This window comes from Stegodyphus dumicola, chromosome 2 (assembly GCF_044657685.1).
Source record: "Stegodyphus dumicola isolate Sdum_Otavi_A_Nest chromosome 2, ASM4465768v1".
Taxonomy (NCBI): Eukaryota; Metazoa; Arthropoda; class Arachnida; order Araneae; family Eresidae; genus Stegodyphus; species Stegodyphus dumicola.
Genome location: NC_140769.1, coordinates 231,203,830 through 231,221,086, shown reverse-complemented (window position 1 = coordinate 231,221,086; position 17,257 = coordinate 231,203,830). Strand labels below are relative to the sequence as shown.

General features: G+C 33.7%; 1 long non-coding RNA gene across 1 annotated transcript in view; it reads right to left on the bottom strand.

The window, feature by feature from the left end:
- Positions 1-17,257, bottom strand: part of LOC118181288 (uncharacterized) — a 73,273-nt gene that overhangs the window by 30,428 nt on the left and 25,588 nt on the right. The window lies entirely within an intron of this gene.

Here is a 17,257-nt window from a genome sequence, read left to right as displayed (position 1 = left end):
ACGAAAAGCAAAATTGTGAACAGGAAATTTTATAATCTGACGTGAAAACATGATGTCGCGACAGTTAATTTTCGTATTTGATTAAAAGTCAAGAAAAAACATCATTATGGGAAAAAAATTAACGTCTTAAAAATGTGTGTTGACATCTCTCCCTTATTACGTATAATCTTCGATCAACTCGAAACGCATTTGATCCTTGCTTTTATTCAAATTAACGCCAAATAAATATTTCATTTAATAGTTTATTTTCAAAGTTTAACTCGCGTTTAAATTGTTATCAGCAAATTATATTTATTTATGATTATTTTTACCACCATTATTATTCTCTAATCTCCTCCGAGGTAATATGGAATACTTTCTTCCAAAGTAATACAGTTTCTATAAATGGAAAAGTTTAGGTGAATTTACATGGTTAAAAAAGTTATTTTAAACGTAATATACGCGTAAGTAAATTGTAGTGATCCAATCTTGCTTTATCCAACCCATTTTTCATCAAGCTTTCTTTCTGCCTATCGAATCCGTTGCCATTTATTACAAAGGCGATGAATTAATTCTTCCAGATTAGTTGCTTAATTATTTGAAGGAAACATTACGAGGGTAAGCTGCCTAAGGAAAGATATGCTTTATAAACTATAACCCCATGCAGTCAATCTATTATGCCTTAGTCGAACTATCAATGTTCAGGGTCTTATTCTTATAAAATTGGTAACCTCCATTTCGTCAAAAAGTAAACTAAAATTAAGATATCTTTAAAACTTGATTAGCATTTTTTTCCAAACTTTGTACTTCAATTAGTAATATTATATCATAGTCACCTCTTTGTTTTATGTACGTATTCCCCCTTTTTTCTACTCCGCACATTTTCATGTTCTGGCAAAAACAAACAAACAAAAAAAAAAAAAAAAAACCTTCTTGACACTTCATTTGCAGAACATAATAAACTCTCATGCGCAAGTGATTCAATGAAAGAAGTGCCTAGCTATGTCTTAAATCAGGGTTTCTTAAATTGTGGGTCGCCAAACATTTTAGCAGTTTGTATATTTCTTTAACTTATTATAATAATTTTACAATTACCAAATATTTTTACACAATGTATCTGAAAATAGATAAAGATCAGAAAAAAACGAAAACCTTATTCATTCTTTTTATAATATAAACGTTCATTTTCCTTGCTTTACACGTGATGCTGTCATTTCGTTTGTTACTTATTTAAAATTTTCACATTGTCCTTTGTCTTAAAATTAGAAATTAAAGTTAAGACCTAAAACTGCAATAGTATATTACAGTACAAGTGAAAAAATTGACAGTTTCACTCACGCATGTGTCGGATTTGCGCAATATTTATGGGGTCCCACAAAATTTTTGGAAATATCATGGGGTCCTTGGGGGTCGCGGAAAAAAAATCTGTGATAAGAGGGCAGTGATAAAAAATAATCAAGTCCTTATCAAATAAAGTAAAAAGAAGTGTTCGAGTCTTTAATTTATGGTAGAATAATATAATAGTAAGTCACCCCCCCCACCTGCCGTTTGGCGTTGCTGGTTGGAACAGCTTGTTTAAAAAATTATATTTTTATATTCTGTAGGTTGAATTTATGGGGGTTTGCACAATTATGTACAGACAAATGCGGAAAGTGTACTATACTAGAATTTCTGTAGAATCCTCCTAAAACTAGTGAGTCTATCGTCTGTTTCGGATATTGAACTATGATTAACTATTGCTTCGAATATTTAAAATATGATCAAACTGCACTTCTTTATTTTTAATTATTATTTTTTCATAGTTTTGCATTTTTTAAATATGATCAGATTGCACTTCATTATTTTTAATTATTATTAGTATTTTTTATAGTTTTGCATTTTTTAAACATTTCTTATGTTTTAAAATGATGACAATTTTTCAGTTATGTTACTTCATAAATCTGGTAATTAAAGAATGCACTGGAATGCTCAAATTCTTTAAGTTTATAATTCCAGAGGCAGCAGTTGTAGAGCAAAACAAGCGAATTCTAATGCGATGAAAGCGAAGTAATAGATAAGTGTGAATTTGTGGGAGAAAAGTCGCTTACATTTATTATTATAGTCAATAAAACTACATCATAAATTCTGCTAATAGTTTGGGTTTCGCAATTATGCGTCTCGCCACTATGCAAAAAAACCTCCAGCTACAGAAATTATGCGATATCTTTCTCCGGCTCTACCATAGATAGGAGTTTTGTGTCAAGTAATAACAGCAATTATGCGTCAAATTATGATAAAAATTTTGTCATATACCATGTTTATTTAAATCAAAGGAGCACCCCACCCCAATCCATATAAGCGTCGCTAAAAACGGAGTGCTGCTACTTTAATCGACTACTTCTCAAAATAGCATTTTGTTCCGAAATAATATTTTCTTTTCTAAGTTACTAATTTAAATAGCAATATTATTGTTGTTAATAAATCGAAATCATTCAATAAAAAGAAAACATTTGTTAGATGTTCTTAAGCGTTTCATTTCCTTAATTTTACTTTCTTAAAATTGCCCCACCCCAGACGGTATAGGGGTTAAGGGAGGTAAACCGCTGAGTTGGCTTCCAACCCAGATATATGCATGCAGAATTGGTTAACGACATTTATAAAATGCAAAAAAGAGATATACATGTGCATGCAAGGCACTTGAAGAAGATTCCGAAACAAATAAAAGTATACAGTGTCTCACAAAAGTGATGGGACACTTGTGCTTTACGAAAGGAAACTGTAGTAAAATAAATTAAAAAATCATGTACAAATTTTTTGTGGGTGTGTTTCATACTTAAATTTAGTAACAATTATTACATAATATACATTTTCTCAAAATATTAAAATATTAATTTAATAAAAATACAATTGTTTAGAACGAAGCAAAAAATGGCTCACATAAGTGATGGGACACCATTAGATACTACTACGTACTACGATAAAAATATTTTTTGGGGTTTTTATTTTTACTCAAAAGCAATTGGCAATAAATTATTAAATCGTCTGCAGTATTTCTCTCAAGGAGGTTTATTAAATCGTCTGCAGTATTTCTCTCAAGGAGGTTAGAATAAAAGGAGGGATGGTTCGCAGTTTCCTCCATTATCGGGGAATGAAACTCCACGGAACAAGCAGCGTCCATGTTTGTTACTTCAAAACATTGCAATACGGTAGTGAAACGTACGTGTTTGTAAGCTGTTCTATGCATGCATTTTCCAGTAAAAATATGTTAAATTTATAGTGAAATGCTTCGCTATTGTTAGTTTTTTGTTTTAAAGTTATAAAGATGATACCTGTAATTTGCTAAGTACAGAAAATTATTAAGAAATATTTCGAAATCTAAATGCATGAGCATAACATTAAAGCCTTTAAAAATTATGATTCTGCATAATTTCAAGAATTTGTTTAGGTTTTATTAGCAACTTCTCGGGTATTGTACTTTCCAATTGTTTCTTTAAGAAGTGATATTTCTGATTTATTCGCAATATTACTATAATTTATTAAAGAATCATTTTTACCTGAAATTAATAACAGATAATTATCTAAAAAAATGGTGACATGTTGCTTTTTTTTTTTAATCGATTCTTTTCACAACCAATAACCTTATATCAACAAGAAAATAAATATTAATAAAATAAAACAGATTTATGTGAATTCAGTGATTTCAGTTTATGCGCGTTTCATATTTATGAATCTCAAAGAAATTACCTTGAAATATCTTTCCACATGTTCAATTGTGTAAATATTTTACTTACATTTATCGCTATACTGCCCAGAAATTTGTAAGCTTATGCAAAAACATTTTAACAATAGAACAGTTTATCTTGATCAAATGCACAAATTATATTCGTAACAGTTCACAAAACTTAAGAATGAATAGTAATTAATACATAAAGAAAAGCGTTGCTTTATTTAACACCTTCACAATTCATAAAAATAGTAACAATTGATTTCTTACTTTTCATGAAAATTATAAAACGAATTATCTAAGCGTTCAAATTATACAGTTTAAATTCTAGCATATATCATTGTATGTTAAGGAACGAAGATACCAGCTGTAAGCAAAAACATTAAAATGTATCATGTTTCGATTATTATTAAGTCATTTTTGTCACATCAGGAAAGAAAACAACATGACATTGTGACATTTTTTAACATATTTATGAAATTACACAAAAAAAAAAAAAAAGATAATTAATACTTACGAGTGAAAAGTAATCCCAGGAATATTTTTCGAAAATCTATTTGTGCATCCATATGCAATATAAGCTGACATGCTTCAAAAAGAGAAGGAAAAAAAAAAAAAAAAATGTTACAATTACAGACTTCCTTGCACAAGTCACAGTGATAACAGTAACATGGCCGTCAAGCTTCACCTTTTAAGTTGAACCTTCCCTCCTTCTATTCTAACCTCCTTGATTTCTCTCCAGTTTGTTTAGGAACTTTTGTGTTTTTTAGCTCTGTGCAGCCATAAATGCTAAACGAAAAGAAACTTTGCCTGAAATTCGAAAATTAGTTATTAATTTGCATATTGAACGTGGAAAATCTATTAGAGAAACTGCTGAAACAGTTAACTTGAGTCATTCAACAGTTTTCAATATCATTAAACGACATAAAAAGATTCATATGATTCAGGATAAAAGAACACCTGGCCGACCATCAAAGCTATCCAATGGAATAAAGCGAATTATCGTTCGAAATATTTAAAAAAATCCAAGAATGAGTGTTCCTAAGGTTGCTGCTGATTTACAAGCATTATATAGAGTAATTGTTAATCCTGAGACTATTAGAAGAGTAATTCGATCTGCTGGATATCACGGTAGAGCAACCAGGAAAAAATTCTTCGTAAGTGAAAAGAATAGAAAACTCACACTGGCTTTCGCAAAATCCAACATAAATAAGAATTTTGATTACTGGAATGAAGTTATATTTACTGATGAGAGTAAATTTAATATGTTTGGTTCTGACGGTAGAATCTTGGTGTGTAGAAACCCCAGGGAAGAATTTCGCAAACAGAACTTGGTGCCAACAGTAAAACATGGTGGAGGAGGAGTTATGGTATGGGGATGTACGTCGTCCGCTGGAGTTGGCAATCTTGTTTTTATTGACAGTATAATGGATCAGTACTAGTATATTGACATTTGAAATCAAAATTTGAAATCTTCAGCACGAAAATTGAATCTTCATAATGATTTTAAATTCTACCAGAACAATGACCCCAAGCGCACTGCTTGACAGTTAGACTCTGGCTGCTATATAACTATCCTGAAATAATAAAAACACCACCACAATCTCCAGACTTAAATCCCATAGAGAATATTTGGCAAGAATTGGAATCAAGAATTCGCAAACACACCATTTCTTCAAAAGAACAATTAAAATCGGTGCTTCAAGAAGAATGGGGTAAAATCGCTCCAGAAATCACAAAAAAATTAGTCGAATCCATCCCAAGAAGATTAAATCATGTTTTAAAAGTAAAAGGAAATCCAACAAAATGTTAAAACCTTTTAAAAAGTAAAATTTTTGGATAAATATTTGATGGAAAAGTAAGTGTCCCATCACTTATGTGAGCCATTTTTTGCTCCGTTCTAAACAATGTTATTTTTATTAAATTAATATTTTAATATTTTGAGAAAATGTATGTTATGTAATAATTGTTACTAAATTTAAGTATGAAACACACCCACAAAACATTTTTACATGTTTTTTTAATTTATTTTACTACAGTTTCCTTTTGTAAAGCATAAGTGTCCCATCACTTTTGTGAGACACTGTACATACTCTCATTCATATTAATATATACTCCCATACATATACGTTATCATGATAGTTAAAGTTTACAAGAAGCATGCCATTGAGGTACGCGTGAACCTTAGTATAAATTAGGTACCATAAATAAAAGATATAAACATGTACAGATAACATTACAGCATTCAGATACAGTACGAACTTTATGTATGAGAACCTGGCACAGCATACATACAAAATTACATATTGAACATGCATATCACATATTCTGTTGCTGACATATTGAAATAGCTTATAATTAATGCAGGACTATTGTCCATTGGACTAATGCATGACTATTGCCTGCATTATATTTGAAGAAATTAAATAATAAAAAAATCTGCATAAATTATATGTATATTTTTTTAATTGTGATAAAACCTTTAATTGTGAAAAAATTTTCTGCAGCCCCGATTGAAAGTGCTTTTTGAAGAAGCGGGATCAGGGGACTTTTGGTTTCAACAGGATGGGGTTACAGCCCGAAATTATCGAAATGCTTTACGAGAAATGTTTCCTGGATGTCTAGTGTCTTTGAGATGTGACGTGGCATGGCCTGCGCGGTCGCCCGATTCAAGCACATGTGACTTCTTTCTTATATCTTAAATCTTAAAGATATCTTAAAGAAAATCTTAAAGATATATCTTAAAGAAAAAGTATTTAAACGTCACCCCCAAAACCTGCTAGAGCTAAGAAAGTGGATTGTTGAAGAAGCAAACGCGATACCCCGCGAAATGTGTCAACGGGCTGTTCAAAACTTCAGAAATCGAGTCCAGCAATGTATGGCAGCGAATGGCCGCCATCTTAAAGACATTATTTTAAAAAATTAATGAGTATAAAATGGTAAGTCCTACTTATTTCAAAAATAAAAACATTTGCTCCATATATATACCTTGGTTTCGTTTTTATAACTCTTCAAAACTGCGCAATGGTTCTGCCGCACCCTGGATATCGATCTCCTTTTAAAGATCAAACAGAAGAGTAGCGGATGACTTACAGATTATGTGATGACGGAAGGAAAATTACAGTATATTCGCCAGCACGATGAGATAAAAAAAGGCTCCTGTTTAGATGCTGCAAACCGTTTTTAAAACTCTGAGCGTCATCAAGTAGTGAAGCTGACCCTGAACAGTTTTTGGGGTCGGTAAAGTGATTTTTTTTTTTAACCTAAAATTTTGCAAAATCTTTTAACATGCTTTTTCATTTATGTTAGGACACCATCTTCTACAAATTGAAAAGCTGAAATAATCCACCCTTGGTAAACTTTCTAGGAGAATTTACAGACGAACTTGATGGAGAGGTCATTAAAATGTTATTCTGTGGTAAGAACCTTATTGTCTTTAATCTAAAGAATTACGTATTCAGTTTTTTAATATATACCACTCTTTCTTTCAAGAGGGGGGGGAGTTAATGTTGTATGTTTAAATATGGTTTTATGTTAATAGTGCCTTTTTACTCACGATTCCTTATTCCTTTCTCAGGAAGCCCCAGAAACTATGCATACCAGACCTCCAAATTGGAGGGGGGGGGAAACTGCTTAGAAGTGAGATGATTTTCCCTGAATTTCCGGAATGCTCAGCTATTAAATTTTGAGGCTATCAGAAGTTTAGAATGCAATCTCAACCGAGGAGAAACCATTTCCCTGCACAGTCCAGCAAAAATTACTTGAGAAGCAAAGCGGAGGAAAGGAATCAGCAAATCAGAAACAAAGGTTTATAATACTGTGTACTATCAACGTGTGATCAGATCCTATTTTACTAAATTCCCCTATGATTTTTTAGACTTTAAAATGTTTTACGAAAAGGACTAATTTTGTATATACAGAATAGTGTATTTTAAAGTATGAAGGGCTTTAAAATTTGTTTTGGAAAAGATTTTAAAATTGTGTATTTTCATATACCGTATTTATGCGAATCTAATGCGCATCCCCATTTTAAAACTTTAAATAATAAAAAAATTGTTTGTCGGCGAATGTAATGCGCATCAATGATATGAGGAATTTATTGAATCTTATTTTATACAACAATGGATTTGTATATAAACTATCAATTAATGGTATGATAATTTTATTTAAATTTAGATACCATATTTTATACAACAATGGATTTATACATAAAGTAGCAGAACATAGAATTAACCTATTAGTGGGCTATTGTCATGTGAAACAATCATTGTTAATTAGCACTACCGTATATACGGTATCTATCGTAAAATATGAACATGAAATAAATCGTAACATTTCTATCTAGCTAACAGTTTCTACAATCAGTGATTAATAGTAAACGTCTTTATTCACTAATGTTTTCATCACTGGAATCCTCGCAGCTCTCTTCGTCAGAAGCAGATTCATTTCTTCTTTCCTCATCATCGTCATCGTCATCCTCGGCGTTCCAGAGCACGTCATCGTCACTGCCATTCAATGAATTTGAAATGCAGCATTTCTTGAAAGATTTCACAATCATTGGTGCTTCGATGCTTTTCCAGGCAGCAGAAACCCAGTGTGCAACAATGTGCGGTGCAGCACGCTTAATTTTTCCTGACGGGGTCAATACATGGTTTGGCTCACAAAACCATTTTTCGTACTCCGCCTTAACGTACCCCTTAAAAGGTTTATTTATACTAACGTCCAGGGGTTGCAACACAGATGTCATCCCTCCAGGAATGATAACAAGATCACTGCCTAGGCTGTGCATCTTCTTTTTTACGTCGTCGGTAAGATGACCACGAAATGCGTCCAGACAAAGCATTGATGGTGGATTAGAGAGCCCACCGGGACGGCGTTTCCATACATTTCGGAGCCAATCAAGCATTAATGATTCCGTCATCCACCCCTTCTCTTGGTTTCGAATCAGGACATCATCTGGGAACAGCTTTTCATTCTTAGGGGTTTTAGGGCATGTTTTCCGTTTGAAGATTAAGAAAGGGGGAAGTTTGCACCCGTCTTCTGTTATTGCCAGCATCACTGTTACGCGTTGTTTTTCACATCCCGAAGTTTTGATGATAACTTCCTTAGTCCCCTTCTCCGTAATGGTGTAGTTACGAGGCATATCAAACCAAATTGCCGTTTCGTCAGCGTTGCCAATTTGCCCCATTGAAAAATTCTTTTCCTTCCGAAGTGTGATGACATACCGCTGAAATGGTAGTAGTTTTCCCTCAAAATCTGCAGGAAGCTTATGGCATATTGTTGTACGGCGTCTTAGAGATAAACCCATCCGCTTCATAAACCGATCCACCCATCCACGGCTAGCCTTAAACTCTTGTTTCGGTATTCCAAGAACTTCAGCCTCCTCTTTTGCTTTATTTCTTATGGTGTCACTAGTCACAGGTTGTCCATTCTTCCTCCTTTCACGTACAAATTCCAAAACGTTTTCTTCAATTTTAGGGTGTCTTCCTTTGCGAAGGCCAGTGAATTTCTTTCTACTAGTTTTAGTTGCAAACAGTGCCAATTTTTGTTGCCGCCACAAGCGAACATTGCTCTCAGCTACGTTGAACTCTCTCCCTGCCTTTCTATTGCCATTTTTTCAGCATAAAGAATTACTTTACGTTTGAAAGTAGCGTCATATGACATTCTTCTCTGTTTGCCCTCCATTTCGTGACTACGTACTCTGCACTTTGTATCCTCTATGCAATAATGTGTCAACGATAAATGTAACGGTAAATGTAGTCGAGAAATTTGGTTGACGTCATCGGCGAACTTTGCACTCGAATCTAATGCGCCATCGAATCTAATGCGCACCCCAATTTTGAATACTACATTTGGCCAAAAACGACGCGCATTAGATTCGCGTAAATACGGTATATGTGTAGGCTTTAATATTCCTCCCCCCCCCAAAAAAAGAATGTGATCTTGTGTATACAAAATAGTGTATTTAAGTAAAAAAAAAAGTTCACAACTTTATCATTCAGCAAAAAATAAAAATAAATAAATTAGATGTGCCTTGAAGTTTGAATGCAAGAATAATACGAAGTTCCTCAGCCCCTTGGAAAGGATTTCATGTAAAGAAAGTTTTTTCTTATATGAGAAGAAAAAATTTAATATAAATGATCAGCCATTATTTTTATTCATATTTCAAAGGACTACACATTTGATTACAATTTCAGCCACAGTTCTGAAGCTAATTTTCAAGTCCGGCGTACATAGGTCTTACATTACATTTACTTTTCACAAAGGCTTGAAGAACGTAGTTAATATTCAGTATATTTTTAAACTGTTCAAAAGCAAAAGGTCTTTGAATTCTATTTTTCAACAGAAAGTTTATCAGTTTAACAATGTCGGAGTCGGGAAACACATTACCATCCAGAATCAATTCTTTATTCTCTGTCCAAGAAATCTGATGCCTTTTAAAAAAAATTATTATTTTCTGTGATGTCTCTCTTTTTCATGGGAACTATTTGGATGTTCATCTGTCTGTTTCATATGGGATCTGTTTGCATAATTTCCTTTTCTGCATCTGTTTCAGAAAGTAATTCTTCAGAAATTTTAATGTGAGAAACAGTAACATACTTTTACAGAATTTGTACAATTTGGGTTGTCTTTAATCTTCCACTTTCTTTTTTAAGATGTGTTGAATTTTGTGTATCTAAATCACTCAAGTGTTCATTTTCAAATATTTGCATACGATCCCAGGGTACCAGAGAAATTTTCTACTGTGTTCCATGTATAAGAAATGATGAGACATTTACTGGTGCAGTAATCAGGAAAAATAAGGACCGTCATTTTTTTGAACAAAAGGGCGTCTTTCCTTAAAAAGAGGTACTTTTTTTTTCAACTAGTAGTTTCCTCAAAATTCTTTTAGGAGAAGCGAGTCGTTTTTTGACGCGTTTTGTGATGTGTACGTTTCCTTTTAGAAGATTTAGAACACGCTCACAGACTGATTTGATGAGATGGTTTGAGCACTTTTTCTGTATCGCTGCTTTTATCCGACTATTTCTCTAATAGTTTCAGGTAGCCATCAACCATATGATAGAACATTCTTAATACAAATGAGCCCTTCTTCCTTCACACTTTCTTTTATATGGGTGGCAGATCCCGCCGAATTGGGAAAAGCACAGCAATTAAATCCATTACTATAAAAAGAACATGTTAAAAACTTTTTTTTTCCTCCTTTAGGACAGTCCAAATTTATGATGTCTCTGCTTAATAGATTGTTTATAAAAAGTTTCTTTTCTAAAAGATTAAATAAAAATGGTAATAGATGGCAAGTAGTGCAAAATAATGTGAAGATGAGTATTAGATCATAAACCATCATTCTAACTCATGTAGTAACGATTTCTTGATACCTAAGCAAAACGCTTTTATTGAGGGAGTGATTTTTTCTAAGGTTGAGGAGGTAAAAATTACTTGCCAACTCCGATATCCTTCATTCACGGAGGAAAAGGCTCATTCTGTAACAATGAGGCATCAACTAAAAGCCCTCGAAACCGATAACGATTAGGGATGAACATATTAGCTACTCGACGTCTTAATCAACTGCACTGGTAAAAATAGTATTTATCCGCAGGAAAAATGCCAGTGCAAAGGCGAAGCGTTTCACTTTTTTCAGATCGCAAATCAATCAACAAGTAGCTGAAAGGAGTTCAAGTAGCATCCTGGAAAACTTCCTGAGGCCTTTACATTCCCGGGGAACATTTGGTCTAGCAAAATGCAAAATTTGGCTTTTATCTCTAGGATTTTTGTATAAAACAATGTGATGGGAATTTAAATGAATATTTCTCATCTCGTTGCCTTGGTAAACAAATTTTGCATTATAAAAATGACTAAAAGGTTTCGGTGATGACTTCCTTTTGTAAAAAGTTTGCTTAAAAGAATGTTGCTTGTAGTTCAACAGTAAATTGTTTATAATAATTAAAGCGTTTGAGAGAGTCTGAAGATTATATGGTAATATTTCAAAATTAATATTTGTCAGTAAATTAATAAGAGGTTGATAGCTTCCGGAGCAAAAATAATTTTGGTCGACATAAGGATGGAACATTTTATTGTCTATCAGTTTCTTAACAAAAAAAGTTTTTCCCGAACCTGTAGATCCGCTCAGAAGACAAATAGTAAAGTGTACTAATTCGGGTAGCTCCATCTTCTGAAAAAATGGCAGAACCTTTGAAAACATTTATCTTTTATACTTTACAGAAAATCTTTAAACAGCTTTCAAGTATATTTGCAACAAGAAGACTTAACTAAATTCACAATATTTTGAGTAAATTCTAAACAGTGATTTTTGAAAATATTTAAAGAGTTTTGAACATAATCACAAATCATTTCTCCATTATGGGAAAATAAAAATTGGGATAAATAAAATTTAAAAAATAAATAAATAAATTAGATTTAAATAAAAATTGGGAAATTCGGGAGATTTTATAAAAACCTGTTGAATCAATATTTTGGTAAATTTTATTAATTTCAAGTGACGTTTTATTTTGAAGACAGTTGAAATCTTGTTATAGATGCTCATTGCAGATAAGTATATTAGCCATTACACCAATACTTGAAAAAAGTCCATAAGACTTAAAAAAAATAGCAAAAATCGTTTGTAATTTTGGCTCTTTTTGTTGATTTTCATGATTCTTTAAAAAATTGCGCTCACGTTTTTATGGAGAGGCCTTTTATACCCAAAAGTGTGTATTCTCCAACCGTTATCTCAAAAATATAATAAATTTAATGGACACCTCTCTTTTGTTTAAATACAAGTGTATATGTGGAAAGAATACAAGAAGAGAGATAATTCTTTTTTTTTTAAACCATGTTTGCACCATACCTTTTTCTTGACAAAGTGAAATATTCGAAAATCATTATTCTTTCTAAGGGTGATATAATGAGTTTGATACAAAGTGCTCGACGTTTTTCAGTAATCAAATAAATACAATATTCTCTACACACATTAGAAGTTAAACTTTGAAGAAGAATCTTATTCCACTGAACATGGCGATATTTTTTGACAAATGATGTGAGATCTTCTCCATATACTTCAAGCGAAAATCCAGTTAAACAAATCGAGAGTTTGTCTGCAGTGTAGACCGCTAGCCATTGAGTTCCTTTTCATCATGTTATGTTGGTATTGAGTACAATCGTACGCGGAAAATTTTGAATCACAGGTATTTTCTCAGAACGGAAAACTCGCTCAAAATATCTCGAAGAAATAGAATCTCGAGATAAGATTTAATAAACCTAGATGAATTCATCAGTTTCAGTTTCCAAAATCATACAGAATATTTCGAGCTTTATTGACTTCCATCAAATTTTCAAACTCAGTGTACACTAATAATGAAACATTTTCGTATAAGGAAATATAAAATTTTATTTCTAATTTTAAGTAGTTAAGTCAAACAAAATTTAAATGAGGGCCATTACGAAGGTTAGGTGACAAATGGAATTGAAGTAAGTAATTTCTCTTTGAAAATTCTGATCTTGAAAGGTAAAGTCCTCTGTCGTCTGCATTCATAAATAAATTCTAATAAGCTCGCATAAAATGATTTTTGTAAAAATTAGGTCGAAGTGGATTATGAGGTACTGTTTGGCCGTCCACGTAAACGCAGATAAAGTTCATACACTCTATAAAAAAAATATCAACTCACCAAGAAGTTGCCCGATAGAGACAAAAACTGGTGAATAGGAAGATTATGTACAGAATAGAAAATGATTAAAATTTCAGAACAATTGAATGATTTATTTCAAAGTTACATAGTTACAAAGTAACGAGCTCAATAAGGTGTTGACCCATCTCTAGCCTGGATGCAAGCTGCCATACGGCGTGGCATAGACTGATAAAGCTCCCGGATGATCTCCTGCAGTATTTCTTGCCAAATTTGCTCCAATTGTCGGGCTGGGTCATCAACATTCCCTGGTAGATGCAGTCGCCTTCCTATCATATCACAGACATGCTCGATGGAAGAGAGATCTGCCGATCTGGGTGGCCAAGGAAGTATTTGACAAGCTGTAAGACAGTTCATAGCAACACGTGTCGTATGTGGTCTGGCATTATCTTGCTGAAAAATAAGGCCAGGGCACTGAAAAGAGAACGGTAGAAAAACAGGTCTCAGAATGTCGTCGACGTACCGCTGTGATGTAAGTGCGCCTCTAAACAACCAAAAGGGTTCCGGCTATCAAGGAAAATGGCACGCCAGACTATAACTCCTGGTTGAGAGCCTGTGTGGCGTGCGATAGTGAAAGCAGGGTCGGCACGCTGCTCTGGGCGTCTCCAGACACGTCTTCGATGATTGTCACGACATAGTTGGTAGCGGGATTCGTCGCTAAAGACTGTACGTCCCTAGTCAGCATCACTCCAACCTGATAGAGCCAAGCACCACTGTAATCCGGCTCGACAGTATGTAGGCGTCAGTGGCAGGTGGCGTAACGATCGGTACGAGCGTAAATTTCGCTCTATCAGCCGTCTGTAAATCGTCATGGTGAACACTGGTGTGCGGGTCTGTTTGTTGATAGCGATGAATCAGGCACTGTGACAGCTGATCTAACAATTGCTCTGTCCTCCCGATCTGTTGTGGCCCTAGGTCGACCGCTACCATCATGACGCTGAAATCCATTGCACACCCATTCTTGCCAGCATCTTCTAATCTCTGCATCGTTTCGACTCATAATGACGAGCCATTCTCCGATTTGCCCAACCCATTTTCAATCCAATGATACGACCTCTTTCAAACTCTGACAATTGCCCGTAATGAGCTCGAATCCTGCGGCGAGGCATTTTTTCAGTCGCTGAAGAAAGGTATCCTAAATCGCAATGCTACAGAAATTTTTAACAACATTTCAAGAACAGCTCCTTATATGATGGATGCGCTGGAGATTGCACTATTCATTCCTTGGGCACCAAATTTTAATTATTTGCATTTTTGGTCAAAGCGTTTATGCATACAGAATTTCAAAGCAATCGAATTTCTTCTTGGTGTATCAGCAGTGGGGTAGAGAGCATAACTGGTGCCCGGGGCAAAATACCTTTTTGGCGCCCCCCCCAAAAAAAAACAGTAATATGATAATAATCTTGTTTGGAGACCATTTGGCGCCCTTCTGCGAGAGGGTCCCGGGGCATCATACACCCCCTTGCCCCACTCACTACACCACTGTGCGACCGTTTTATATACGGATATCTCATTGTTTTGGACTATCTTGTGTTCGAATAAAGTTGCAATCCACAATTAAATCCAGTGCTCAACGCTTTATCGTTCGAAGGCATAGGTTCTTTATCAAACATCTTTTCAAATCCACCTGGAAAGTAACAACAAATTCAGAACACCTTGCAAGTAAATAAAAATATTTTTAAAAGATTAAAATCTAAAAACAAATATTTTTCAAAAAATTATACGTTTGTAGCATTGTCGTGTCGTTGCTGCGCTAGATTCGTACTCGAAGGCATGAAGAAATAAAATAAAAATCTAATAAAGAAATTAATAATATTTCTCCACCGTCCAAACAATACAAAGTGCGAAAGCAAAGGAAAAAGTGTTTAACGTTTCTCCGGATAGTCCTATATCGGGTAAGAACGCTTTATTTCATATGAATGGTGATTCTCTGAGAGCCGGCCTAATTGTTTCACAGAAATATGTTCTTTCACCTAAGCGAAGACACATAAAGGTTCATAAGGCAGACCCCATTTTTTTAAATAACATGCTTGAATAAAATTTGAATAATAAGAATTGATGATGTCATCCTCCTGACGCCGTTTCGTGATACCCAAACAGGAAACTGATATCATCTTAAACATGTATTTCAAGAGGTCGTTGTCACAAAAAAGAAACTTTGAAAAAATATTGTCGCTGTTGCAAAAAAATAAAACTGTCGTGTATGACGTCATTCAAACGTATCTACGTCCCTTCCGTAATTCCGAGATGGCGTGATTTCCGCCTCTCATGTAATCCGAGGTGGTGGCGATCACGCCCTTCCAACATCATCATTTCCGCCGCGCTGTTAACATTAGTTACTACTGTCATCTACTTGGAAATTTGTTACAGAATAATTAATCATAAATTTTTAAGAATTTTTGTATTGGCTTTTCACTTGCATTTCAGCACTTAAAGCACATGAAGCCTTTTAAAGCCCAAGACTTTTTATTTGATTATAATTAGTAATGTAGCAAATAAGTGCAAATATTTGTGTTAATTTGATTGTATTTTAGGGTTTTGCATATTTTTATTGCTGTGCTTTTTTATTTGTTTGGTTGGTAATTATTTAGTTTTGTTTATTTGGTGTTTATTTGAATGCATTTTTGATTTTGTGTATTTTTATTGTGTTAGGCATTTTTTTTTTTATTTATTTGCCTACGCATTTAGTACATTAAATAATTTTACTATGTATTGTTTAATCGAATAGTAACTACTTATTTTAAGCCTTTTTCTTCGCGTGTGTGTATTATATTGTAGATCTCGTAATTATGAATTAATAGACGTTTAAATTGCGAAGTTAAGTCAATTAGAAGGTAAGATGTAGATAAAATTTCTAGCAGCAACACTTTTTGTTGGCAGGTTCGCTATATCTGGCGATTTCTTGCCAACATGGCGACATTCTGGCAATTTGGAGAAAACGCATTTTTAAAACCATAGGAAAGATTTTTTGCGAAACTTCGAGAAGTGCCGGACAATCCTATAAACACGATTATGTATACGCCTTGTTTACTTCAGTGGTTCGTTTCGAATTTTGCGACTGCATTTCCCCTTTGTAAGTAATTTTGTTGAACCGCTATATTCCTTGTGTTTAAAAGAAAATTTGCCTTATCTCTGATTTTTGCCTTGAGTTATTTATAGCTGTTTATTTTGCTGTGCCGCTGAAATTTATTTCGATAAGTATAACTTTCTTCGTGGTCAAATACGTAATTATTAGAAAGATTTGCATGACTGTAGCTAGTAACGGTATTAATACCTCCAACAGGTGTTACTATTCTTGGTTTCGATAAAATCTCGTCCCGCATAAGCAGATGTTGTTGCCAAATGATACTGCTTTCATTTATCTCTAGAATTATAAAAGTGCATAACGGAATACAGCTTTAAGTTAATTATTTAAAAAGTCTTTTATTTTATCTGGGTTTCCTAACATCGTTTTGCAAAATTTATGTTATCACAAATTTAATACTAAATAAACTACGTTTCTAAATCGATTGTAAAATTTCTAACTCTAATTCTTATCTACTCTATCGTCTGCATTTAATATAAAATACTTTTTGTTGCAACGTAAAAATTTCAAGCCTTATTATATATATGTATGTGATGATTTATTTCGTTGTAAATAACTTTATTATTAGATGAGATCTTGCCTAAGGAAGGCATTAATTCACTTTTTAATCACAGCTGAGATAATTTTGCAGGGGATAGTTGTAATAAACTGACAATGGTTTATTGCTTATACCCTGGTGTGCAAAAATTAAGGACGAGACGGTTTTTTCAATATAACTTTGTACAAAAGCTTTCCAAATCAACACATTTGATACCATAAGATCCCCAATACGTAAGGACATGAGTAATACAAGCAACACTTACTAAAAGA